The 26,321-nt window shown below is 37.2% G+C and overlaps 1 protein-coding gene and 1 pseudogene across 1 annotated transcript in view; one reads left to right on the forward strand and one right to left on the reverse strand.

The window, feature by feature from the left end:
* LOC116479550 (E3 ubiquitin-protein ligase RNF4-like) overlaps positions 1 to 26,321 on the forward strand; it is a 265,307-nt gene that overhangs the window by 114,331 nt on the left and 124,655 nt on the right. The gene's annotated exons all lie outside the window — the stretch shown is intronic.
* LOC116809341 (zinc finger protein 737-like) lies at positions 21,844 to 22,852 on the reverse strand (annotated as a pseudogene).

Raw genomic sequence — 26,321 nt, forward strand, 5'->3', positions numbered from 1 at the left:
ACCTCAGCCTCCCAAAGTGCTGGGATTACAAGCGTGAGCCACCGCGCCCGGCCACAAAATATTTTTGGCTTTCTTCATTGAAAACATATTTTTGCTTATGTTTGCACACCCTCTATGTGAATTATTTTTCTTAGATCCAGTAGTTTTAATTATATATATTAATTACATTAACTCTTAAATACCTAATTTTTTGTGTGAAATCTTTAGGAAGTAATTTAGAACTGTTTGGTATCAGTATTTGTAGACAAAATCCATTTTACATTTTTAATAGAAAATGTTTTTTCAAATTCTCTGTTAACTAGCAGATCTAAATGTGTTTAGCTTTTCTATATTATATAAAAATAAGATTCTGGTCAGGCACGATGGCTCACGTTTGTAATCCCAGCATTTTGAAAGGCCAAGGCACAAAGACTGCTTAAGCCCAGGAATTGGAAGCAAGCCTGGGCAACATGGGAAAACCTCGTGTCTACAAAAAATACAAAAATAGCTCGGCATGGTTACCTGCACCTGTAGTACCAGCTACCCAGGAGGCTGAGGTAGAATGGCCTGAGCCCAGGAGGCCAAGACTGCAGTGAGCCATGATCAAGCCACTTCACTCCTTCCTTGATGACAGAGACTCTTTTTTAAAAAATTAAATGACAAAGCATATAAAATTAATTTTATGGGACTTTGGGGGTGGGGGTTTGTTTTTATTATTGTCTCAACAGCTTTGTGACTACAGGTGGTGTTTGATTACATGAAAAAGTTTTTTAGTGGTGATTTCTGAGATTTTAGTGCACCCATATCCCAAGCAGTGTACACTGTACCCAGTGTGTAGTCTTTTATCCCTCTCCCCCTTCCTGTTCTTTCCCCCAAGCCTCTAGAGTCCATTATATAATTCTTCTTCTTCTTCTTTTTTTTTTTTTTTGAGTTTCACTCTTGTTGCCCAGGCTGGAGTGCAATGGCACAATCTTGCCTCACTGCAACCTCCACCTTCCAGGTTCAAGCAACTATCTTGTCTCAGCCTCCCAAGCAGCTGGGATTACAGGCATGTGCCACCACGCCCAGCTAATTTTGTATTTTCAGTACAGACGGGGTTTCTCCACGTTGGTCAGGCTAGTCTCGAACTCCCAACCTCAGGTGATCCACCCGCCTTGGCCTCCGAAAGTGCTGGGATTACAGGCGTGAGCCACTGCACCCTGCCCATTATATAATTCTTAAGCCTTTAAATCCTCATAGTTTAGCTCCCACGTATAAATGAGAATATACGGTGTTCAATTTTCTATTCCTGAGTTACTTCCCTTACAATAATAATCTCCAACTCCACCAAGGTTGCTGTGAATGCAATTACTTTGTTCCTTTTTATGGCTGAGTAGTATTCTATGGTCTATATACACCACATTTTCTTTGTCCTGTCATTGGTTGATGGGCATTTAGGCTGCTTCCCAACATTTGCAATTATGCAATTGCAAATTCTGCTGCTAGAAACATGCATGTGCGAGTGTCTTTTTCATGCAATGACTTATTTTTCTCTGTGTAGATACCCAGTAGTGGGATTGCTGGATCAAGTGGAAGTTCTACCTTTAATTCATTTAGAAATCTCCGACTGTTTTTGATAGTAGTTGTACTAGTTTATATTCCCATCAGCAGTGTAAAACTGTACACTTTGCACTACATCAATACCAACATCTGTGATTTTTTGATTTTTTGATTATGGCCATTCTTGCAGGAGTAAGGTGATATCACATTGTGGTTGGATTTTTAGTTCTCAGATCATTAGTGATGTTGGGCATTTTTTAAAATGTTTTTTAACCATTTGTACGTCTTCTTTTGAGAATTGTTTACTCATGAGCTAAGCCCACTTTTTTATAGGATAGTTTGTTTTTTTCTTGCTGGTTTGTTTGAGTTTCTTGTAGAAACTTTATCAGTCCTTTGTCAGATGCATAGTTTGTGAATATTTTCTCCCACTTTGTGTGTTGTTTGTTTCCTCTTCTGATTATTATTATTATTATTTTGCTGAGCAGAAGCTTTTTAGTTTAATTAAGTCACATTTATTGATCTTTGTTTTTGTTGTATTTGGTTTTGGGTTTTTGGTCATGAAATCTCTGCCTAAGCCAACGTCTAGAAGAGTTTTTCCGATGTTATCTTGCAGAATTGTTATAGTTTCAAGTTTTCCATATAAGTCTTTGATCCACCTTGGGTTGATTTTTGTATAAAGTGAGCGATGAAGATCCAGTTTTATTCTTCTACATGTGGCTTGCTAATTATCTCAGCAGCATTTGTTGAATAGGGTGTCTTTTCCCTACTTCATGTTTTTGTTTAGTTTGTAGAAGATCAGTTGGCTGAAAGTATTTGGCTTTATTTCTTTATTCACTATTCTGCTCCACTGGTCTATTTGCCTATGTTTATACCAGTACCGTGCGGCTTTGGTAACAATAGTCTTCTAGTATAGTTTGAAGTCAGGTAATGTGATGTGTCCAGATTTGTTCTTTTTGCTTAGTCTTGTTTTGGCTATGCGGGATCTTTTATTTTTCTATATGAATTTTAGGATTATTTGTTCTAGTTCTGTGAGGAATGATGGTGGTATTTTGACAAGAATGGCATAAATTTGTAGATTGCTTCTGGCACTATGATCATTTTCACAATATTGACTCTACTCATCTATGAGCATGGGATGTGTTTCCACTTGTTTGTATCATCTTTGATTTCTTTCAGCATTGTTTTGTAATACTCCTTGTAGAGGTCTTTCACCTCTTTGGTTAAGTATATTCCTAAGTATATTTTTTCTGCATCTGGTGTAAAGGGGTTGAGTTCTTGCCTTTATTCTCAGCTTGGTCACTGTTGGTGTATACCTGTGATATTGATTTGTGTACATTCATTTTGTATCCTGAAACTTCAGTAAATTTATTTCTTAAATCTAGGAGCTTTTTGAATGAGTCTTTAGGGTTTTCTAGGTATACAATTATATCATCAACAAGCAGTGACAGTTTGACTTCCTCTTTACCAATTTGGATGTGCTTTGTTTTTCTTTTTTTTCTTTTTTGAGAAGGAGTCTCACTCTGTCACGAGGCTGGGGTGTAGTGGTGCAATCTGGGCTCACTGCAACCTCCACCTTCCAGGTTCAAGTGATTCTCCTGCCTCAGCCTCCCGAGTAGCTAAGACTACAGGCATGCACCACCACACCCAGCTGATTTTTGTGTTTTTAGTAGAGACGGAATTTCACCATGTTGGCCAGGTGGTCTTGATCTTTTGACCTCATGATCTGCCCGCCTTGGCCTCCCAAAGTGCTGGGATTACAGGCATGAGCCACCGCTCACTTATACTTTGCCCTGCTACATCTTTATTCAATATGAATGTTAACAGAATTATAGATAGACCTGGATATAGATATACGTAAGTAAATAAACACACACATACAGGATTATATTAGTTTGTATATGGAAATATTTATGCATACAAAAGATATTCATCAATAGACATTTCTAATTTTCCAGCCTAACCTGAGGACACAGATGAAGACTTACTTTTCACCTAAATGTCTTGATACCATCTCAGATTGGAACACAGCCATAAAGTGTTATGTATAAACATGAAGAAACTTTATGTTTATGAGCATGGCCTGTGAAGTAATATATTCATAGTGTGATGTAAGGCTTTATGTCTGGCTTAGCATTTTAGGTCCTTACTTTTCTTCTCAGGGTATGCCTGTGTTATTCACATCCATCATTTTGAGCCTGCCTTGATGTCTACACTTTTCCAGTTTAGCTAATGAGTTGGTTATATTTACTTGAGCTGACCTAATTGGCTTTTTGCAATCACATTGGCTGGGCTAATTTGCTTATTTAACTTATCTGGGGCTGGGTGCAGTGGCTCACGCCTGTAATTCCAGCACTTTGGGAGGCCGAGGCAGGCGGATCACTTGAGGTCAGGAGTTCGAGACCAGCCTGACCAACATGGAGAAACCCTGTCTCTACTAAAAATACAAAATTAGCCGGGTGTGGTGGCACATGCCTGTAATCCCAGCTACTCTGGAGGCTGAGGCAGGAGAATCGCTTGAACCTAGGAGGTGGAGGTTGTGGTGAGCCGAGATTGTGCCATTGCACTCCAGCCTGGGCAACAAGAGCAAAACTCTGTCTCAAAAAAAAAAAAACTTATCTGGGATGCAGGGGTAGAAATGAAGATGACCTTTGTCCTAAATGGGACATATGCACAAATAAACTTGACCTATACATACATATGTGACTCATTCTTTGTGTGTATGTTGTCTATCAACCTATCTTATATCCATATGTACATTTACAGAAAAAAGGCACTGAAGTAATCTTGGTAAAAGTTCATTTCTATTTTCTTTACTTCCAGGCTACACAAATCTAATCAGATGATTAGCTCAGTGAAGATTTATAAAATCCAAGCCAAAAGCCACACTTTTTTTTTTTCATAAATGTGAAAATGTCCTTGTTACCTGGCACCCAGGTCTTTTTATTTGTGAATCTCAATAAATCAGCCTAGTGGGTTTCTGTCCAGTTAAAAAAAAAAAAAGCAGGAATGCCTGACATCAGTAAGACTATCCTTACTCACAAACAAGTTTTGGCCTGGCCAACAAGGGCCACAATTGGCACTTCTGTGAATGTTCACTATGATCTGGTTGAAATGTGTCCTGAGATGAAGAAACCAAATTGTACTTTTACATTACATACTCATAAAAATGAAGTTGATCTCATGTCTTAAAGAAAGCCCAGATGAGAAAAAATAAGCATTTCACAATTTCAGTGAGAACTTTAGGACTGGGGCTCGTTCACCTCTGGCCATATATGCAACATGAAGGGAAGGGTCAACCTTGACATGGCAGTGAATGACTCCCATTGGTTAGTGCATGTTCATTTTCCAGGAGTGAGCAATAAAAACCAGTGCTTCCTTCGTATATGTTAAATGCAGCAGGATGTATGTCAGAACATTCCTCTATTAGTGTACTGTTCTAGATCTAGTTTACAGGGCAAATAGATTTATACATGTATAGAAGTTACTTTGTTGGGGGTGAGGACAGAGTCTTGCTGTGTCACCCAGGCTAGAGTGCAGTGGCACAATCTTGGATCTCTGCAACCTGTGCCTCGCGGGTTCAAGCGATTCTCCTACCTCAGCTTCTGGAGTAGCTGGGACTACAGGCAAACGCCACCGCACCCGGCTAATTTTTGTGTTTTTAGTAGAGACGGAGTTTCACCATATTGGCCAGGCTGGTCTTGAACTCCTGACCTCATGATGCATGCACCTCAGCCTCGCCAAGTGCTGGGATTACAGGTGTGAGTCACCGTTCCCAGTCAGGTAAATAGATTTTTAAAACTTACATAAAGGATGATATGAGTATATTTATGTAAATATTTGTGTAGACAAGAAATGTTCCCCAATAGACCATTTTCAATCACTTGGCATATACTAATTATACAGACATATGCTTACTTTTAATCTCTTTTGCTCAGTAGCATCTCAGAACGGAACATAGCCATATAATATTGTTTGTATAAACATAAAAAAAGTTCACCTTCAGTAGCATAGGCCTCAGAAATAAGCTGACAGCAAAGTCACGTTATACATGCTGTTAAGTTTGGCACTTCAGGGCCCTGCATTCCTTCTCAATGTATGTATGTGCAAAAAATCCAGTAGCTTGGGCCTACTTTGATAAACCTGCAGTCACTATTCAGATAATTGGCTGATTGCATCTAACTAGGCTAAGAAAATTGGATGAATGGAATCACCTTGGGCTAATCTAATTGGCTAATTAGATTCACCGTTACAGATATAATTGGCTAACTGGTATGACTTGGGCTCATTTAATTGGCTGATTGGAATCACCTGGGCTGAGCTAACTGGCTGAGTAGAATCACACGGGCTGAGTTCATTGACTGCATCTTGAGGAGAATGAGTAAGGTGATGACCTCTTACATACTTTTCTTTTGTGGCTTTTTTTCAAGACATACAAATAGACATTAATTAGACATATGATATAAGCCTTTGTGTTTGTATCTGTTTTCCTATATACATGTCTTAATGTCTGTTTCTAAATCTACAGAAGAAAGTGTCTGGCCGGATGCGGTGGCTCATACCTGTAATCCCAGCACTTTAGAAGGCCGATGTGGGTTGATCACTTCAGGTTAGGAGTTTGAGACCACCCTGACCCACATGGTGGAACCCCATCTCTACTAAAAATACAAAAATTAGCTGGGCACAGTGGCAGGCACCTGTAGACCCAGCAGGCACCTGTAGACCCAGCTACTTCAAGCTACTGAAGGCAGGAGAATTGCTTGAACCTGGGAAGCGGAGGTTGCAGTGAGCCGAGATCATTGCACCACTGCACTCCAGCCTGGTGACAGAGTGAGACTCTGTCTCAAAAAAACAAAAATAACAAAACAAAAACCAATGCTTACTTTGTATAAGTTAAATGCCAATGGATTTAGGTAAGAGCATACATCCATTCGAGTAGTATTCTAGGTATATTTCATAGGGCAGAAAATTTTATACCTCTATGGAATTATCTTTGTATATTACTAATGATATCAACAATCAACACTTTCAACTTCTACATCATTATTTTTTGTGAATATAGATACAAACCTGGATACATCTGCATATAGTTAGACAGATAAATACACACATACAGAGTTATATAAGTACACTTATGTAAATGTCTATTAATATAGAAGATGTTCAGCAAATGACATTTTTAATACCTTAGTATATACTAAGAATGCAGATGTGGACTTAGTAGTATACTTTATGGCACAATAGAAATCCAAAATGGAACATAGCCATACAATGATGTTTACAGATACATAAACAAAGATTCACATTCAAAGGCAAGGTCTTGGAAATAAGCTGTCAATACAGCAATGTAATCCTTTATGACCAGATTAGCATGTCTGGGCCCTGCTTTTTTGCTCAGTGTAGAAAAGTGCTATTTACTTCCACCATTCTGACTTAATGAATCTATAGTCACTATTTAGATTGTTGTCTGATTTGATCCACCTGTGCAGAACTATTTGCCTTATTGGACTCAACTAACCTGAGCTAATTGGTTAATTAGATGCTTCTGAACTGAGCTAATTAACTGATTGGAATCACAGTTTCAACCAACTGGCTGATTGGATTCTCTAGAACATAGCTAATTTCCTGATTAAAAGCACATGAGCTAGCCAAGCACTGGGGCTCACAACTGTAATCCCAGCACTTTGGGAGGCTGAGGTGGGTGGATCACCTGAGGTCAGGAGTTCAAGACCAGCCTGATCAAAATGGAGAAACCTCGTCTCTACTAAAAATACGAAATGAGCTGGGTGTGGTGGCACATGCCTGTAATCCCAGCTACATGGGAGGCTGAGGCAAGAGAATCACTTGAACCCAGGAGGCAGAGGTTGCAGTGAGCTGAGATTGTACCACTGCACTTCAGCCTGGGCAACAAGAGCAATACACTGTCTCAAAAAAAAAAAAAAGAATAAGAATTATACAATGGACTCTAGAGGCTTGGGGAAAAGAATGAGATGGGAGAAAGGGATAAAAGACTACACATTGGGTACAGTGTACGCTGCTTGGGATATGAGTGCACTAAAATCTCGGAAATCACCACTGAAAAACTTTTTTTATGTAATCAAACACCACCTATAGCCACAAAGCTGTTGAGATAGTAATAAAAACAAGCCCCAGCCCCCAACGTTCAATAAGTTCAAGTTTATCTGCTTTGGCATTTAATTTTTTAAAAAAGAGTCTCTGTCATTGAGGATTGAGTGAAGTGCCTTTATCATGGCTCACTGCACTCTCAATCTCCTGGGCTCAGGCAATTCTCCTACCTCAGCCTCCTGGGTAGCTGGTAGTACAGGTGTGGGTAACCATGCTGAGCTAATTTTTGTATTTTTTGTAGACGTGGGGTTTTGCCATGTTGTCCAGGCTTGCCTCGAATTCCTGGGCTTAAGCAATCTTTGTGTCTTGGCCTTTCAAAATGCTGGGATTACAAGCATGAGCCATCATGCCTGACCAGAATCTTATTTTTATATGATATAGAAAAGCTAATCATATTTAGATCTGCTAGTTAACAGAGAATTTGAAAAAAATCTTCTATTAAAAATATAAAATGGCTTTTGTCTACAAACACTGATACCAAAGAGCCCAAAATTACTTCCTAGGGATTTCATTAAAAATTAGGTTTTTAAGAGTTAATGTAATTAATATATATAATTAAAACTACTGGATCTAAGAAAAACAATTCTGCATAAAGAGTGTGCAAGCAAAGCAAAAATTTGCTTTTCATGAAGAAAGTTAAATATATTGGGGCCAAATGCCCCAATTAAAAGACACAGACTGGCAAATTGGATAAAGAGTAAAGACCCATTGGTGTGCTGTATTCAGGAGATGCATCTCATGTGCAAAGACACACATAGGCTTGAAATAAAGGGATGGAGGAAGACCTACCAAGCAAATGGAAAGCAAAAAAAAAGCAAGGGTTGCAATCCTGGTCTCTGATAAAACAGACTTTGAACCAACGAAGATCAAAAGAGACAAAGAAGGCCAGTACATAATGGTAAAGAGATCAATTCAACCAGAAGAGCTAACTATCCTAAATATAGATGCACCCAATACAGGAGCACCCAGATTCATAAAACAAGAGACCTACAAAGAGACTTAGACTCCCACATAATAATAATAGGAGACTTTATCATCCCACTGTCAATATTAGACAGATCAATGAGACAGAAAATTAACAAGGATATCCAGGACTTGAACTCAGCTCTGGACCAAGCAGACCTCATAGACATCTACAGAACTCTCCACCACAAATTAACAAAATACACATTCTTCTCAGCACCACATTGCATTTATTCTAAAATTGACCACGTAATTGGAAGTAAAACACTCCTCAACAAATGTAAAAGAACAGAAATCACAACAAACTGTCTGTCAGACCACAGTGCAATCAAATTAGAATTCAGGATTAAGAAACTCACTCAAAACTGCACAACTGCATGGAAACTGAACAACCTGCTCCTGAATGACTACTGGGTACATAATGAAATGAAGGCAGAAATAAAGATGTTCTTTGAAATCAATGAGAACAAAGACACAATGTACCAGCATCTCTGGGACACATTCAAAGCAGTGTGTAGAGGGAAATTGATAGCACTAAATGCCCACAAGACAAAGCAGGGAAGATCTAAAATCAACACCCTAACATCACAATTAAAAGAATAGAGAAGCAAGAGCAAACACATTCAAAAGCCAGCAGAAGGCAAGAAATACCTAAGATCAGAGCAGAAATGAAGGAGATAGAGACACAAAAAAATCTTTAAAAAAATCAATGAATCCCGGAGGTGGTTTTTTTAAATGATCAACAAAATAAGACCACTAGCTAGACTAATAAAGAAGAAAAGAGAGAAGAATCAAATAGATGAAATAAAAAATGATAAAAGGGATATCACCACCAATCCCACAGAAATTCAAACTGTCATCAGAGAATGCTATAAACACCTCTACACAAATAAACTAGAAAATTTAGAAGAAATGGATAAATTCCTGGACACTTACATTCTCCCAAGTCTAAACTAGGAATGAGTTGGATCTCAGAATAGACCAATAACAGGTTCTGAAATTGAGACAATAATTAATAGCCTACCCGCCAAAAAAGTCCAGGACCAGACAGATTCACAGTCGAATTCTTCCAGAGGCACCAAGAGGAGCTGGTACCATTTCTTCTGAAACTATTTCCATCAATAGGAGAAGAGGGAATCTTCCCTAACTCATTCTATGATGTGAGCATCATCCTGATACCAAAGCCTGACAGAGATACAACAACAAAAAAAGAGAATTTTAGGTGAATATTCCTGATGAACATCGATGTGAAAATCCTCAGTAAAATACTGGCAAACCGAATCCAGCAGCACATCAAAAAGCTTATCCACCACAATCAAGTTGGCTTCATCCCTGGGATGCAAGGCTGGTTCAACATGTGCAAATCAATAAAGATAATCCATCACATAAACAGAATCAATGAAAAAACCACATGATTATCTCAGTAGATGCAGAAAAGGCCTTCAAAAATATTCAACAATGCTTCAAGCTAAAAACTCTCAATAAACTAGGTATTGATGGAACATATCTCAAAATAATAAGAGCTATTTATGACAAAACTACAGCTGATATCATACTGAATGGGCAAAACTGGAAGCATTCCCTTTGAATACAGGCAAAAGACAATGATTATTTCGCTCTCCACTCCTATTCAACATAGTATTGGAAGTGCTGGCCAGGGCGATCGGCAAGAGAAAGAAATAAAAGGTATTCGATTAGGAAAAGAGGAAGTCAAATTGTCTCTGTTTGCAGATGACATTGTATATTTAGAAAACCCCATCATCTCAGGCCAAAACCTCCTGTAGCTGATACGCAACTTCAGCAAAGTCTCAGGATACAAAATCAATGTGCAAAAATCACAAGCATTCCTATACACCAAAATCAGACAAACAGAGAGCCAAATCATGAGTGAACTCCCATTCACAATTACTACAAAGAGAATAAAATACCTAGGACTCCAGCTTTCAAAGGATGTGAAGGACCTCTTCAAGGAAAACTACAAACTGCTGCTCGATGAAATAAAAGAGGATACAAACAAATGGAAGAACATTCCATGCTCATGGATAGGAAGAATCAATATTGTGACAATGGCCATACTGGCCAAGGTAATTTATAGATTCAATGCTATCCCCATCAAGCTACCAATGACTTTCTTCACAGAATTGGAAAAACTACATGAAAGTTCATATGGAACCAAAAAAGAGCTCGCATAGCCAAGACAATCCTAAGCCAAAAGAACAAAGCTGGAGGCATCACACTGCCTGACTTCAAACTATACTACAAGCATACAGTAATCAAAACAACATGGTACTGGTACTAAAACAGAGATATAGACCAGTGAAACAGAACAGAGACCTCAGAAATAGCACCACACATCTACAACCACCTGATCTTTGATGAACCTGACAAAAACAAGCAATGGGGAAAGGATTCCCTATTTAATAAATGGTGCTGGGAAAACTGGCTAGCCATATGTAGAAAGCTGAAACTGGATCCCTTCCTTACACCTTACACAAAAACTAACTGAAGATGGATTAAAGACTTAAATGTAAGAGCTAACACCGTAAAAACTCTAGAAGAAAACCTAGGCAATACCATTCGGGACACAGGCATGGGCAAAGGCTTCATAACTAAAACACCAAAAGCAATGGCAACAAAAGCAAAAATAGACAAATGGGATCTAAGTAAACTAAAGAGCTTCTGCACAGCAAAACAAACTATCATCAGAGTGAACAGGCAACTTACAGAATGGGAGAAAAATTTTGCAATCTACCCATCTGACAAAGGGCTAATGTCCAGAATCTACAAAGAACTTAAACAAATTTACAAGAAAAAAACAAACAACCTCATCAAAAAGTGGGCAAAGGATATGAACAGACACTTCTCTAAAGAAGACATTTATGCAGCCAACAGATATATGAAAAAATACTCATCATCACTGGTCATTAGAGAAATGCAAATCAAAACCACAATGAGATACCATCTCATGCCAGTTACAATGGTGGTAATTAAAAAGTCAAGAAACAACAGATATTGGAGAGGATGGGGAGAAATAGGAATGCTTTTACACTGTAGGTGGGAGTGTAAATTAGTTCAACCACTCTGGAAGACAGTGTAATGATTCCTCAAGGATTTAAGACTAGCCACATGATTTAACTCAGCAATCCCATTACTGGGTATATACCCAGAGGATTATAAATCATGCCACTATAAAGACACAGGACATGTATGTTTATTTTGGCACTATGCAATATACCAAAAACTTGGAACCAACCCAAATGTCCATCAATAATAGACTGGATAAAGAAAATGTGGCCCATATACACCATGGAATACTATGCAGCCATAAAAAAGAATGAGTTCATGTCCTTTGCAGTGACATGGATGAAGCTGGAAACCATCATTCTAAGCAAACTATCACAAGGACAGAAAACCACACACCACATGTTCTCACTCATAGGTGGGAGTTGAACAATGAGAACACATGGACACAGGGTGGGGAACAGGGTGGAGCCTGTCATGGGGTAGGGGGCTGGGGGAGGGATAGCATTAGGAGAAATACGTAATGTAAATGACGAGTTGATGGGTGCAGCAAACCAACATAGCACATGTATACCTATGTAACAAATCTAGAACTTGAGTACCCTAGAACTTAAAGTATTATAAAAAAGAGAAAAATGCATTGCAAAACCAAAAAAAAAAAAAAAAAAAATACCAAGCCATTCAATCTGGATGAGTAGAGAATAAAAAAATAGAGACATTTAGAGAAACGAAGAAGTTTCTCCTCAAACTTTCTTAGGATGTTACTGGATGATTTTCTTAAGCAAAATGAGGAGGCTAAGAATGTGGAAGACATGGGATCCAAAGAAAGGTGGATCCAGGGTGACCGAGAGAAGCAGGAGTACCAGGACACAGCTTTGGAGCAGGCCTGGAAGCAGCACTCCAGACAGAAGGAAGAAAACAGAGGCTCCAACAAGGAGACATTTTGCAAAAAATGGTGTTTCATAGATTTCATATTATCCCTAGGAAGATAGAACTACTTAAAAATGTATTAAAGACAATATGAAGAAATAAGAAGAGAATTAGAGACTCCAGAAAAATCCAAATAGCTATACAAAACCAGCAAAATTAATCCTAAGCAAGGACTTGGTTCTGCCACAAATAGTATTAGGAAGAGGAATAACAAACAAAACATGATTCACTTCCTGCTTTCATAATAAACCATAGATAAAGGACAGAAGACAGGTATCATCTTGGAAAGGAATGCAAATATTATCAACCTTGACAGTTTGCAAGGTTGAGATTTAAAAAATATTATCTCTGCAAATAAGATCACATGATCTTTGAAACATTAGTAAATTAGAGAATAAACTTTATCTCAACTAAAGAAATTTCCTATAGTTGCTGTAGAAAGAAATATAATGGTGAACATTTATTTAAAGTTACAAAAGTAATTAATAGAAACACAAAAAAGTAGGCAAAGAATCATACTGGCAGGAATATTAAGGGAAGGCTTGGGATGATATAAGGAAGTTAAATCTTTTGTCAGAATAGTGAGTCAGTAAATGCTATTTCAAATTAATCAATCAAGGAATATAGTGCAATAACAGATTATTTAAAGGTGAATGGTAATCAGAAATATGTTTAGGAATCTTTTTTTTTGTGAGGGTGGGGACAGAATCTTGCTCTGTCACCGAGGCTGGAGTGCATTGGCATAATCTTGGCTCACTACAACTTCTGCCCCCCAGACTCAAGCGATTCTCTCACCTCAGCCTCCTGAGTAGCTGGGATTACAGGCATGCACCATCACACCCAGCTAATTTTCAAATTTTTTGTAGAGGTAGGGTTTCACCATGTTGGCCAGACTGGTCTTGAACTCCTGACCTCGTGATCCGCCCACTTCGGCCTCCCAAAGTGCTGGGATTACAGGACAGCAGGGGTGATTTTCTATGATGTGTCTCTTTGCCTTAAAAGCACCTATGCTTAAGATTAGCACAATCAGGATAATCTCCATTTTGATAACACAAAGGCAACACATGAGTAACCTAATTTCATGAGTAATTTCCCACCACAGTCACACATGTTTTTACACTCAAGAGGAAAGTATTACACAGCAGGTGTGCAACAGACTGGGAATCCAGGCTATTATCTTCGAATGTCGCCTACCCAACTGAATAAGCTTTTAAAATAGTCTTTCTCTTGTTTTTGTTATCTACATAAACAAAGCTATCATCTGCAAATAAGAATTAACTACTTTCCAGTTTTATTCATTACAAATATTAACAAACATCTTCTTTCTGGCTTAGTTTTCCTTTATGTATTATTTTATACATTCACACACACATAGAACAATAAAAATCTATCCAATTATCCAATTTTAGTTAAATTTTCTTTAAAATAAATGTTAGAAATAATTATTTGTTTTCTGTTCGAAGAGGGCTTTTATTGTTGTACTCAGGAGTGTTATTTCTGGAGAGAAAGTTGCCTGTGCTTTAATAGGCAGATTCTGGGGAGAATCTGAACCATAAGTCATAAAATTTTACATTAATAAATTCAAGACAAAGCAGAAAGTATAGATTTGCTTTCAGCATTTTCATGGTATTTAGTTTTCTATTAGTCACTTAATTAAAATAATTTGTTTTGTTCCAGTAATTGCACTTTTCTTCTAAAAATACGTACAAACTCATACACAAACACACTCACTTTATAATTTTCTTACATCTAAGGTTTATCTTCAGAGTAATATGTGTATGCTTAACTCTATGTAAATTCAAAGTCTATATGTTTGCATGCAGAGAGACCACATGTTCAAAGAAAACTATGTAACAAATATTTATTAATAATTTTTCAGGACTCAGAAATGTATGAATTTTATTTCTATTTCTGTTTATTTTATTTTATATTTTTTTAAGATGGAGTCTTTTCTGTCACCCAGGCTGGAGTGCAGTGGTGCAGTCTCAGCTCACTGCAACCTCCATCTCCTGGGTTCAAGAGATTCTCCTGCCTCAACCTCCAGGCCTGCGTCACCATGCCCACCTAATTTTTATATTTTTAATAGAGATGGGTTTTCACCATGATGGCCAGCCTGATCTTGAACTCCTGACCTTAGGCAATCCACCTGTCTTGGCTTCTTAATGTTCTGGGATCACAGGCATGAGCCACTGCTCCTGGCTGTATTCTATTTATATTTCTGTATAATTTTTATTATGACCATAAAAATAACTCTGTAGTCCATAAGAATTGTACATTTTAAAATAAATAATAAATAAAGTGTATAATTACACTGTTTGTAATACAAAGAATAAATGCTACAGATGATGGATGCTTTATTGACCCTAATGTAATTACTACATCTTGTATGCTTGAATAAAAATATGCCATGTAAGGCATAAATATATACCCATACTATATACACACAAATACTAATAATAAATTTCAATAAGAAAAAAGAATAAAAAATTAACCTATGAGAACAGTATTCTTCAACTCATTTGCAGTTTAAAGCCACTTGCAAAGTGATTACTAGAGATGTTATTCCACTATGTACCAAATAGTGTATGAATAATACACTACACCCTTGAGTAACATGGGATAGGCTAAATTTAGTTACATAATAATGCTTCATTAAATGCGCAATAGTCTTAACATGGTAAAAAAAATTAAGTTCACACAAAATCTAACAATTTTTAAATGTACTGCATTTTATTACATAAAAGTACAACCAGTAAAATCTACTAATTTATTTTAATATACTTTTAACTATAATTAATAATTTCTCTCACTATAATATAGAAAAGTATTACTCTGAACATCTACCACATGCATTATTTAATATAGGTTAACTACAAAGAGCCTCTCCACTTATATTTTCATCACGAATCTTACATTTTAATGTCCTTACTCTTTTATAGAAAAGGTCATAAATATGCCCAATTAATAAAAAAGAATCTCTAATATCTCGATGCAGCAACAATTGATCACATGCTTTCACAGGTGAATACAATAGGAATAAAATAACAGCACAAAGTAATTTGAAAGCTGTATTACATCATTATTCACTTTTCAAAAAAATTTTTTCAAGGAAACAAGTATACTTTCAATGTAATTGCAATGCTTCAAAAAATCTACTCCTTTTATAGTTATATACAAATAATTTATCTAACAACTTTAGTTGTGGATTAGTTTTTATACTCAACATTCTAATTAAGTGTAATGTCTGAAGTGTCAGTTCCTTAGTTATTCTAGTGTAAATTCTCTGATATTTATGTAGCATCAATGTTGAATTAAGTATTTTTTCATATTTACTGCAACGGCAAAAATAAACTTTAGTATAAACTCTCTGGTGTTTTACAAGCTGTAGTTTTTGTGAAAAAAAAAAAAAGTCTTTCCAAATTCATTACATTTGCAGGACTTTTCTCCAATATAAAATCCCTGATGTTGAACAAAGCTTGAGGAACTGCTTAGGGATTACCCTCTAGTACAAAATAATGCAATAAGATCTGTGATACAAGTAAAGGTACCACAGCCTCCTTTATATTTGTAATGGTTGTCTTCAGAATAAATTTTTTTTTCACTTTAAAGGCTTATATTTTCTGAAAGATTTTTTGACAGTAATTGCACTTTTAATGCTTTTATTAATTATGAATCTTACGTTGAGTAAGATGTGAGTAGGAATTAATGGTTTTTCCATATTCTTTATATTTGTACAATTTTTCTCAACGATACTAGCTTTACTATGAAATAAGGTATAAGCACTGATGAAAAGTTTTGCCACATTCTTCACACTTGTAGGAGTTTTGGCATTATGAATTATCTTATGTACAATCAAGTGTGGCAACCATATAAAGGCTTTTTAACATTTTATATATTTCTAGGGTTTCACACTAGTATAAATTTTTTATGTGTAGAAAAGTTGGAGGTGGTGGTAAAAGCACTGTTGCAGCTTTCAGGTTTGTAGAGCTCCTCTTCAGCATGAATTATCACCACGTCTCTTAAGAATTGAGAACTTGTGGCTGGGCATGGTGGCTCATGCCTGCAGTCCCAGCACTTTAGGAGGCTTAGGCGGGTGGATCACCTGAGGTCAGGAGTTTGAGACCAGCTTGGGAAATATGGCAAAACTCCATCTCTCCTAAAAATAAAAAATTAGCTGGGTGTGGTGGTGGGCACCTGTAATCCCACCTACTTCGGAGGCTGAGGCAGGAGAATGGCTTGAACCCAGGAGGCGGAGGTTGCAGTGAGCCGAGATCATGCCATTGCACTCCAGCCTGGGTGACAAGACTGAAACTCTGTCTCCAAAAAAAAAAAAAATGAGAACTTGTTATAGGCTTTGCCACATTTTTCACACTTGTAGTTTTCTGTCCAGTATAAATTATGTGTAATGAGGGTTGAGAACTTCCTTAAAAAGCTTTGTCGCATTCTTGGTTTCTGTCCAATATGAATTATCTTATGTTTATTAAGGTCTGAGGACCAGTTAACAGCTTTGCCACATTCTTCACATTTGTAGGGTTTCTCTCCAGTAGAAATTCTCTTACGTATAGTAAGGTGTGAGGACCAGCTGAAGGCTTTGCCACATTCTTCACATTTGCAGGGTTTCTCTCCTGTATGAATTATCTCATGTTTACTAAGGTTGATGATTAAATAAAGGCTTTGCCACATTTATCACACTTGTGTGATTTCTCTCCAGTATGAATTTTCCTATGTGAAAAAAGGGTTGTGGGATGGTTAAAAGCTTTGCCACATTCTCTACATCTGTAGGGTTTCTCTTACCTTATCTGTAGTAAGGGTAGAGGAGTACATAAAGGCTTTGCCACATTCTTCACATTTGTAGGGTTTCTCTCTAGTATAAATTTCCTTATATGTAATAAGGGTTGAGGACTGGTTAAAAGCTTTGCCACATTCTATAAATTTGAAAGGTTTTTTCCAGCATGTCTTCTTTTATGGCTGTTTGAATTTGAAAATTTATGAAAGACTTTCATATATTTATCACATTGAAATATTTTGCTCTGGGTATTTGTGAAACATTGGTTAAGTCCGTTACGACCTTCTTTGTGCACCTTACACTCATCCATATTTTCACGGCCTTTTTTTTACTGTAAATTGTCATGTCTTCTCAGATTTTCATACCTTCTCAGTATCACTTTTTGGAAAGATTCTTTTATTCTCTGCTCTGGCCAAAGGTCTTGGGCAAAGTGAGAACACATAACCAAAAGAAACAATAAAAACACATTACTTCAATTGCTAGACTCAGATAAATATACTTTACAAATCTAACCTATAAAATTATACAAACTACGTAAGCAAGATGACATAAGAAAATACCACAAGCTGTAATTTCTTCCTGGACATATAAATGTAACAAAAACACACTGACCAAAATACATTTGTAACAAATTTATTAATAAGTTAAGTGTATGAAGGGCCCCAGGTGAGCACAATGCAAACAGCCACATAGAAGAAAAAGTAAAGTCTGTTACTTATACCCAACACAGGTCCTCCTGCTCTCCAGTATAACATTGTGTTTTAAAAGTAAAAAGCTGGCAGGGCTTGGTGGCTCATGCCAGTAATCCTAGCTCTTTGATAGGCTGACATCGGTGGATCACGAGGTCAGGAGTTCAAGACCAGCCAACATAGTGAAACCCCATCTCTACTGAAAATACAAAAAATTAGCCAGTCATGGTGGCGGGTGCCTGTAGTCTCAGCTACTGGAGAGACTGAGGGAGAGAGTTGCTTGAACCCAGGAGGCGGAGGTTGCCGTGAGCCAAAATTGTGCCACTGCACTCCAGCCTGGGTGACAGAAAGAGACTCTGTGTCAGAAAAGAAAAAGAATAATAAATAAATAAAATAAAATATATTGAATAATATTCAGTAAGTGAAATAGGAACACTGACAACTCCTGAAGATTAGAAAAATGAGGATAACAACAAGAAATATTAAAAAGGAAAAAAAAGGCCAGGCGCGGTGGCTCATGCCTGTAATCCCAGCACTTTGGAAGCCCAAGGCGGGTGGATTACCTGAGGTCTGGAGTTCAAGACCAGCCTGGCTAACATGGTGAAACCCTGTCTCTACTAAAAATACAAAAACCAGCTGGGCGTGGTGGTGGGCACCTGTAATCCCAGCTACTCGGGAGGCTGAGGCAAGAGAATTTCTTGAACCCAGGAGGCGGAGGTTGCAGTGAGCCGAGATCATGCCGTTGCACTCCAGCCTGGGCAACAGGAGCAAAATTCTGAATCAAAAAAAAAAAAAAGCAAAAAACAAAAATTGTGAATATACATAATACAAAAAATAACTGAAAATTTCTTAAAAGAAAACATGATGTAAAGATGAAGAAGCTAAACAAACAAACTAGGATACACCAAAGATATTCATAACAAATACACATATAAGTAAAATTTCAAAAATCACAGATAAGAAGAAGAGAATTTTGGGAGGCACAAGATAAAAATGATGTGTTATTTATAAGCATGGTTTCATGAGATAATCAGTGAATTTATTAAAAAATTTTGCAGGTCAGAAGGAAGCTATGTGATATTGTTAAAGTTATAATTTAAAAAAACTGTCAAGTGGGAATAAGACTGTCAGGAAAATTGTACTCTCAAATAAAAAGAAGTCCTTCCAAAGTAACCAAATCCTGAGAAAGTATATTGGCATTGCATATGTCTTACATATCACACACTTGATCTTAGCCAAAAGGCCGAGAAGCGATGTCTTACATATCAAAGGTGCTGAAAGGAGTTTCTTCCACTGAAAATAATATAATGCAAGAAAACAACACTTAATCATATGAAAATACACAATTTTCTGGAAAAAATATGCACATACACAAAAATAAAATTTCATACTTAACATCATAATGGTCCAGAAAACATTGTTAATTATTTTCTAAAATTTAAAAGATAAAAGTATAGGAATTACTATAAACATCTGTTAATGAATATACAACATAAAAAATATAATTAGCAAAATCCCTAACAAAGTTGAAGGCTGATGTAATGATGAAGAATTTTTGTATGCAAATGAAGTTGATTATTTATCACAAACAAATATATTGTTGGATCTTTTAGAGGTTTTATGTAATCCTTCAAAGTATCACTTAGAAAATATCTGTATAGATACATAAAAAAGAAATAAGACTAAAACAGAAAGCATGTTATTGCGGGATCTGGCCAGCAGCCTGCAATGCAATGGGGCTCTTTCTTTGTTCCCAGGTGGATCGGCAGGTCAAGAAATAAAAGACACACACAAGATAGTGTGGGCGGCAAGCCACCCAGGTGCCGAGGCAAGAGACCGAGGACACGAGCTGTTCCAGTATAATAAAATATAAAACAGGAATAGTTATGCCAGATATAGATCTTAGATATGATTATATATGAATATAATTAATCATTAGTAGTACTTATTCTTTATTCCAATATTATAATAATCCTCGCTCTATAATCATAACCTAGGAAAAACCAGGCCATACAGAGATAGGAGCTGAGGGGACATAGTGAGGAGTGACCAGAAGACAAGAGTGTGAGCCTTCTGTTATTCCCCGGACAAGGCCACCAGAGGGCTCCTTGGTCTAGCAGTAACGCCAGCGTCTGGGAAGACGCCTGTTGCCAGGCGGACCGTGGTCTAGCGGTAGCCTCAGTGTCAAGAAAAAACACTGGCTACTTAGCAGACTGGGAAAGGGAGTCTCCCTTTCCCTGGGGAGTTTAGAGAAGACTCTACTCCTCCACCTCTTGTGGAGGGCCTGACATCACTCAGGCCTGCCTGCAGTTATCCGGAGGCCTAACCGTCTCCCTGTGATGCTGTGCTTCAGTGGTCACGCTCCTAGTCCGCCTTCATATTCCATCCTGTACACCTGGCTCTGCCTTCTAGATAGCAGTAGTAAATTAGTGAAAGTACTAAAAGTCTCTAATAAGCAGAAATAATGGTGTAAGTTGTTTCTCTCTTTGTCCCCTCTCTCTCTCTGCCTCAGCTGCCAGGCAGGGAAGGGCCCCCTGTCCAGTGGACATGTGACCCACGTGGCCTTACCTATGATTGGAGATAGCTCACTCTCCTTATCCTTCCCCTTTGTCTTGTATCCAATAAATATCATTGCAGCCTGGCATTCGGGGCAACTACCAGTCTCCGCAACTTGGTGGTAGTGGTCCCCCCGGCCCAGCTGCCTTTTCTTTTAACTCTTTGTCTGGTGTCTTTATTTCTACACTCTCTCATCTCCGCACACAGGGAGAGACCCACCAACCCTGTGGGGCTGGTCCCTACAGATGGTGAAAGCTGAGTCCAGGAGGGTCACTGCCTTCTAGTGTCAATGCTGCCAATGCACTGGATATACCAGCATTTATTATCAAGTTTAGTGAGGGTGGGGATAGGTTAGTGAGGGATTTAGGGTTGTTTGATTATGAGGTGAAATGGTCACATGGGAATGAAGTAATTCTTTAACATAACATCAGTATGCAGAAGTACAGTATACAGAGATAAGAATTTACAATATAGTGTGTGCATCAGCAATTTATAACAGAGCCTTAAAATGGAAACACTGTCTATCCATAACCTATGATTAGCAAGATATTAATCAGTAGTAACAATTACAGCAAAAGCTGGTTGCAAACAATCAATAGAAGGAGGATGTGAAACTAGACAACTGATTAGACCACAGATTCTCAGAAGGGAGTATGTCTTAACCCTAAAGAGACCTAGAAGAGCCATGGCAAGATAAGGGCGTTTATAGCTCTATCTTATCCATATGGACAGGCACCCCTCATGCGTCCATTTGTAGGCTCTCCACAAGGGTCGCATTCCATTCCCAGAGCTATGAACATCTGCTCTTCTGGGATAGGAATCTTAGTGATGTGAAACCTCCCTGACTGCACATCTGTTTATAGGTTCTCTGCAGGGGGAAGCACATCACGCGCTGTTGGCTCATTCTGGCAGCCCAACCTGGCATTGTCTTTACACAATCCTGCATGTAATTTTGTATTTACAATTATCAGGAGCATTTCATCTTTCATTCCGTAGCTATAGTTTCAGGGGGTCTCCCTACAGCATGTCAATATAAAAGCAAAAATAAAAAAAACACAAAAAAGACAGAGAAAACAAGAGACAAAGATACAAAAATCAAATAAAGCAATAAAATAACATTAGTAAATTTTTCTCTTTCAAAAAACTATTTTAATATTATCTAATTATCTTTCCAATTAACATACTTTCAATATAAAGGTTTATTAAAAAATTTTAAAATCAAGATTCAACTTGCCTTTCTACAAGAGTCAGTTGAGATCTAATGAGAAAAACAGACTGAAAGTGGTAAGATGGAAGTAGAAAATTCACGTAAATGTTAACCAAATGAGAGCAGAAGAGCTCAGAATAATATTACACAAGCTACATCTTAAGTCAAAAACTGTCATATTTTATAAAATGTACTTTAAGTCAAATCTTCAAAACGACAAAGAAGCGTGCAGGATGGTTAAACACTTTGCCACATTCTTCACACTTGTAGAGATGCTCTCCGGTATGAATTATCTTATGTGTAGTGAGGTTCGAGGACTTAAAGGCTTTGCCACATTCTTCACATTTGTAGGGTTTCTCTCTAGTATGAGTTATCTTATATGTAGTAAGGTATGAGGATCAGTCGAAGGCTTTGCCACATTCTTCACATTTGTAGGGTTTCTCTCTAGTATGAGTTATCTTATATGTAGTAAGGTGTGAGGATCAGTCGAAGGCTTTGCCGCATTCTTCACATTTGTAGAGTTTCTCTCCAGTATGAATTATCTTATGTATAGTAAGGTATGAGGACGAGTTGAAGGCTTTGCCCCATTCTTCACATTTGTAGAGTTTCTTTCCAGTGTGAATTATCTTATGTGTAGTAAGGTGTGAGGACCAGTTGAAGGCTTTGCCACATTCTTCACATTTGCAGGGTTTCTCTCTAGTATGAATTTTCTTATGTGCAGTAAGGGTTGAAAACTTGTTAAAAGCTTTGCCACATTCTATACATTCGAAAGGTCTTTTTTCCAGTATGTCTTCTCTTAGGTCTGTTTGAATTTGAAAATTTATGAAAGACTTTCATATATTTATCACATTAAAATATTTTTTTCTTGGTATTTGTGAAACATTGGTTAAGTCCATTATAACTTCCTTTGTGCACCTTACACTCATCCACACTTACACATTCTTTTTTTAACTGTAAATTGTCATGTCCACATTTTTCATAACTTCTCAGTATCAGTTTTTGGAAAGAATCTTTTACGCTCTGCTCTGGCCAAAGGTCTTGGGCAAAATGAGAACACATAACTGAAAGAAACAATAAGAACACATTACTTCAATTGCTAGACTCAGATAAATATACTTTACAAATCTAACCTATAAAATTATACAAACTACATAAGCAAGACGACATAGCAAAACACCATAAGCTGTAATTTCTTCCTGGACATATAAATGTAACAAAAACATACTGACCAAAAAACGTTTGTAAAAAATGTATAAATGAGTTAAGTGTGTGAAGGGCCCCACGTGAGCACAATGCAAAGAGCCGCACAGAAGAAAAAGAGGTCTGTTACTTATACCCAACGCAGCTCTTCCTGCTCTCTATGTAAGACTGTGTCTTTAAAAGTAAATTGCCAAATGGATGTGGTGGCTTATACCTGTAATCCCAGCACTTTGGGAGGCTGATGTGGGTGGATGACTTGAGGTCAGGAGTTCAAGACCAGCCCGGCTGAGATGGTGAAACCCCATCTCTACTAAAAATACAAAAAATTAGCCAGTCATGGTGGTGGGTGCCTGTAATCACAGCTACTCGGGAGGCTGAGGCATGAGAATTGCTTGAACCTGGAAGGCGAAGGTTGCAGTGAGCAGAGATCGTGCCACTGCACTTCAGCCTGGGCGAAAGAGAGAGACTTCATTCTCCCCCCCCCAAAAAAAAAAGTAAATTGCTGACCAGGCATGATGGCTCATGCCTGTAATCTCAGCACTTTGTGAGGGCAAGGCAGGAAGATTATCTGAGATCAGGAGGTTGAGACCAGCCTGACTAACATGGTGAAACCCCATCTCTACTAAAAATACAAAAAATTAGCCAGGCGTGGTAACAGATATCTGTAATCCTAGCTACTTGGGAGGCTGAGGCAGGAGAATTGCTTGAACTGTGGTGGCTGAGATTGTAGTCAGCCAAGATCATGCCACTGCACTCCAGCCTAGGTAATAGAGTGAGACCCTGTCTCACACATACACACACAAATGTAAATTGCCAACTCCTCCTTTTTAAAAACAAAACAAAAAAAACTAGAAAAATATTGGCACATATATCTTTATTTCTGGCTTCTAGGGGCTTTCTTAGACATTAGTTAATGTGACATAAAATGCTGAAAGAAATGGTGATACATGTTGGAATGACAGTTTGAGTCTGCTGAGTCTAAAGGTATATTATAGAGAAGCAGAGAAACTGCAGTACCCAAACACGGAATAGGTGTGGCAAGTGATTACTGATTATTAAGAAGAAATATGAACAAGCTGATTTATCTAAACAATAAAAGCAAAATTTTAGACAAGATACATCCTAAAAACATGTTTGAGGAATTCCCAGAATCTTTAGCCAAGACAATTGACTTCAGACTACGCAAGCACAAAGCTATATTATAAAGATTGTAACAGGTAGCTTTTTGTTAATGTCCAAATCTTAATCAAAGATTATAATGTATACCAAATATTAGAGCAACATGCCCCATCAAAAACATAGAATTTTCAAGAGTAACCATACAAAGTATAGAAAGTAATTTTAAAAATTCAAAATAGATTGAACGGGCCAGGGTTAGTGGCTCATTTCTGGAATCCCAACACACTGGGAGATCAAGGTGGGAAAATCACACAAGGTCAGGAGTTTGAGACCACCCTGGCCAACATGATGAAACCCTGTATCTACTAAAAATACAAAGATTAGCTGGGCATGGTGGCATTTGCCTGTAATCACAGCTACTTGGGAGGCTGACACAGGAGAACTGCTTGAACCTGGGAGAGGAATGTTGCAGTGAGTGGAGACTGTACCACTGTACTGCAGCCTGAGCAACACTGTCTCAAAAATAAAATGAAAAAGGCTGGGCTTTGTGGCTCATGCCTGTAACCCCAGCATTTTAGGAGGCCAAAGTGGGTGGATCATTTGAGGTCAGGAGTTCAAGATCAGCCTGGCCAACATGGAGAAACCCCGTCTCTACTAAAAATACAAAAAATTAGTTGGGCATGATGGCAGGCAGCTGTAATCCCAGCTACTCGGGAGGGTGAGGCAGGAGAATCGCTTGAACCTGGGAGGCAGAGTTTGCAGTGAGCCGATATCACGCCATTGCACTCCAGCCTCAGCGACAGAAAAAGACTCCGTTATCAGAAAAAAATAGAAACACAGACAACTACTGAAGATCAGAAAAATAAAGATAAAAAAATTAAAATACCAAAAACCAAAAGTTGTGGATATAAAATTACCAAAAAAACTGAAAAATTTCGTAAAAGAAAATATGACGTAAACATGAAAAAGCTGAAAAAACAAATTTAGGTACACACAAAGATATTGATAACAGACACAAGTATAAGCAAAATTTCAAAATCGCATATGAGAAAATAATTTTGGGCACTACAATATAAAAATGTTTCATTTATAAGCATAGTCTCATGAGATAACCAGTGAATTTATCAAAAAAAAATTGCAAGTTGGAAGGAAACTGTGTGATATTGTTAAAGTTATAATAATTTTAAAAAAGCTGTCAAGTGGGAATAATACCATCAGCAAAATTGTACCAAATACAAAGACGTCCTTCCAAAATAACCAAATCCTGAGAAAGTATATTGACATTGCATATGCTCTACATACCAAAGATGCTGAAAGGAGCTTCTTTCACTGAAAATAACATAATGCAACATGCACATACACAAAAATGAAATTTATTACTTAACATTATCATAATGATACAGAAAACATTTTAAATCATTCTCTAAAATTTAAAAGGTAAAAATATAGACATTATAATAAACATCTGTTAATGAACATAAAACATAAAAAATAAAATTAGCAAAATCAATAACAAAGTTGAAGGCAGATGTAATGATGAAGAATTTTTGTATGCAATTGAAGTTAGTTTTTTACCATATTCAAATATATTGTTGGATATTTCAGAGGTTTTATGTAATCCCCCAAGGTATCCAAGAAAATATTTATATAGATACACAAAAGAAAGTAAGAAAAAAACTGAAAGCATATCAATACAGAAATAAAAAAAAAAAACACAAAAAAAAGACAGAAAGAGAAAATGAGAGAAAAAGATACAAGCATCAAATAAAATAATTAATAATATAACATTAGTCAGTTTTTCTCTTTCAGAAAACTATTTAAATATATATATAATTATCTTTCGAATCAAGAGACATACTTTCAATAAACAGGTTTATTAAAAAACGTTTAAAATCAAGGTTCAACTTGCCTTTCTACAGGACTCAGTTGAGATCTAATGACAAAAAAGACTGAAAGTGGAATAATGGAAGTAGAAATGTCATGTAAATATTAACCAAATGAGAGCAGAAGAGGTCAAAATAATATTACACAAGCTACATGTTAAGTCAAAAACTGGCATATTTTATAGAATGTACTTTAAGTTCAAACTTCAAAAAGACAAAGAAGGACATTAAACAATATATAGATTAATTCACTGAGAACCTATGACAAATTTATTTATACATGTGTGTATTTGTGTGTGTGTCTCAAATTAGGGTTTCAAATATAT

The sequence above is a fragment of the Hylobates moloch genome, unplaced genomic scaffold (genome assembly GCF_009828535.3).
Source record: "Hylobates moloch isolate HMO894 unplaced genomic scaffold, HMol_V3 SCAFFOLD_12, whole genome shotgun sequence".
NCBI classification, from domain to species: Eukaryota; Metazoa; Chordata; class Mammalia; order Primates; family Hylobatidae; genus Hylobates; species Hylobates moloch.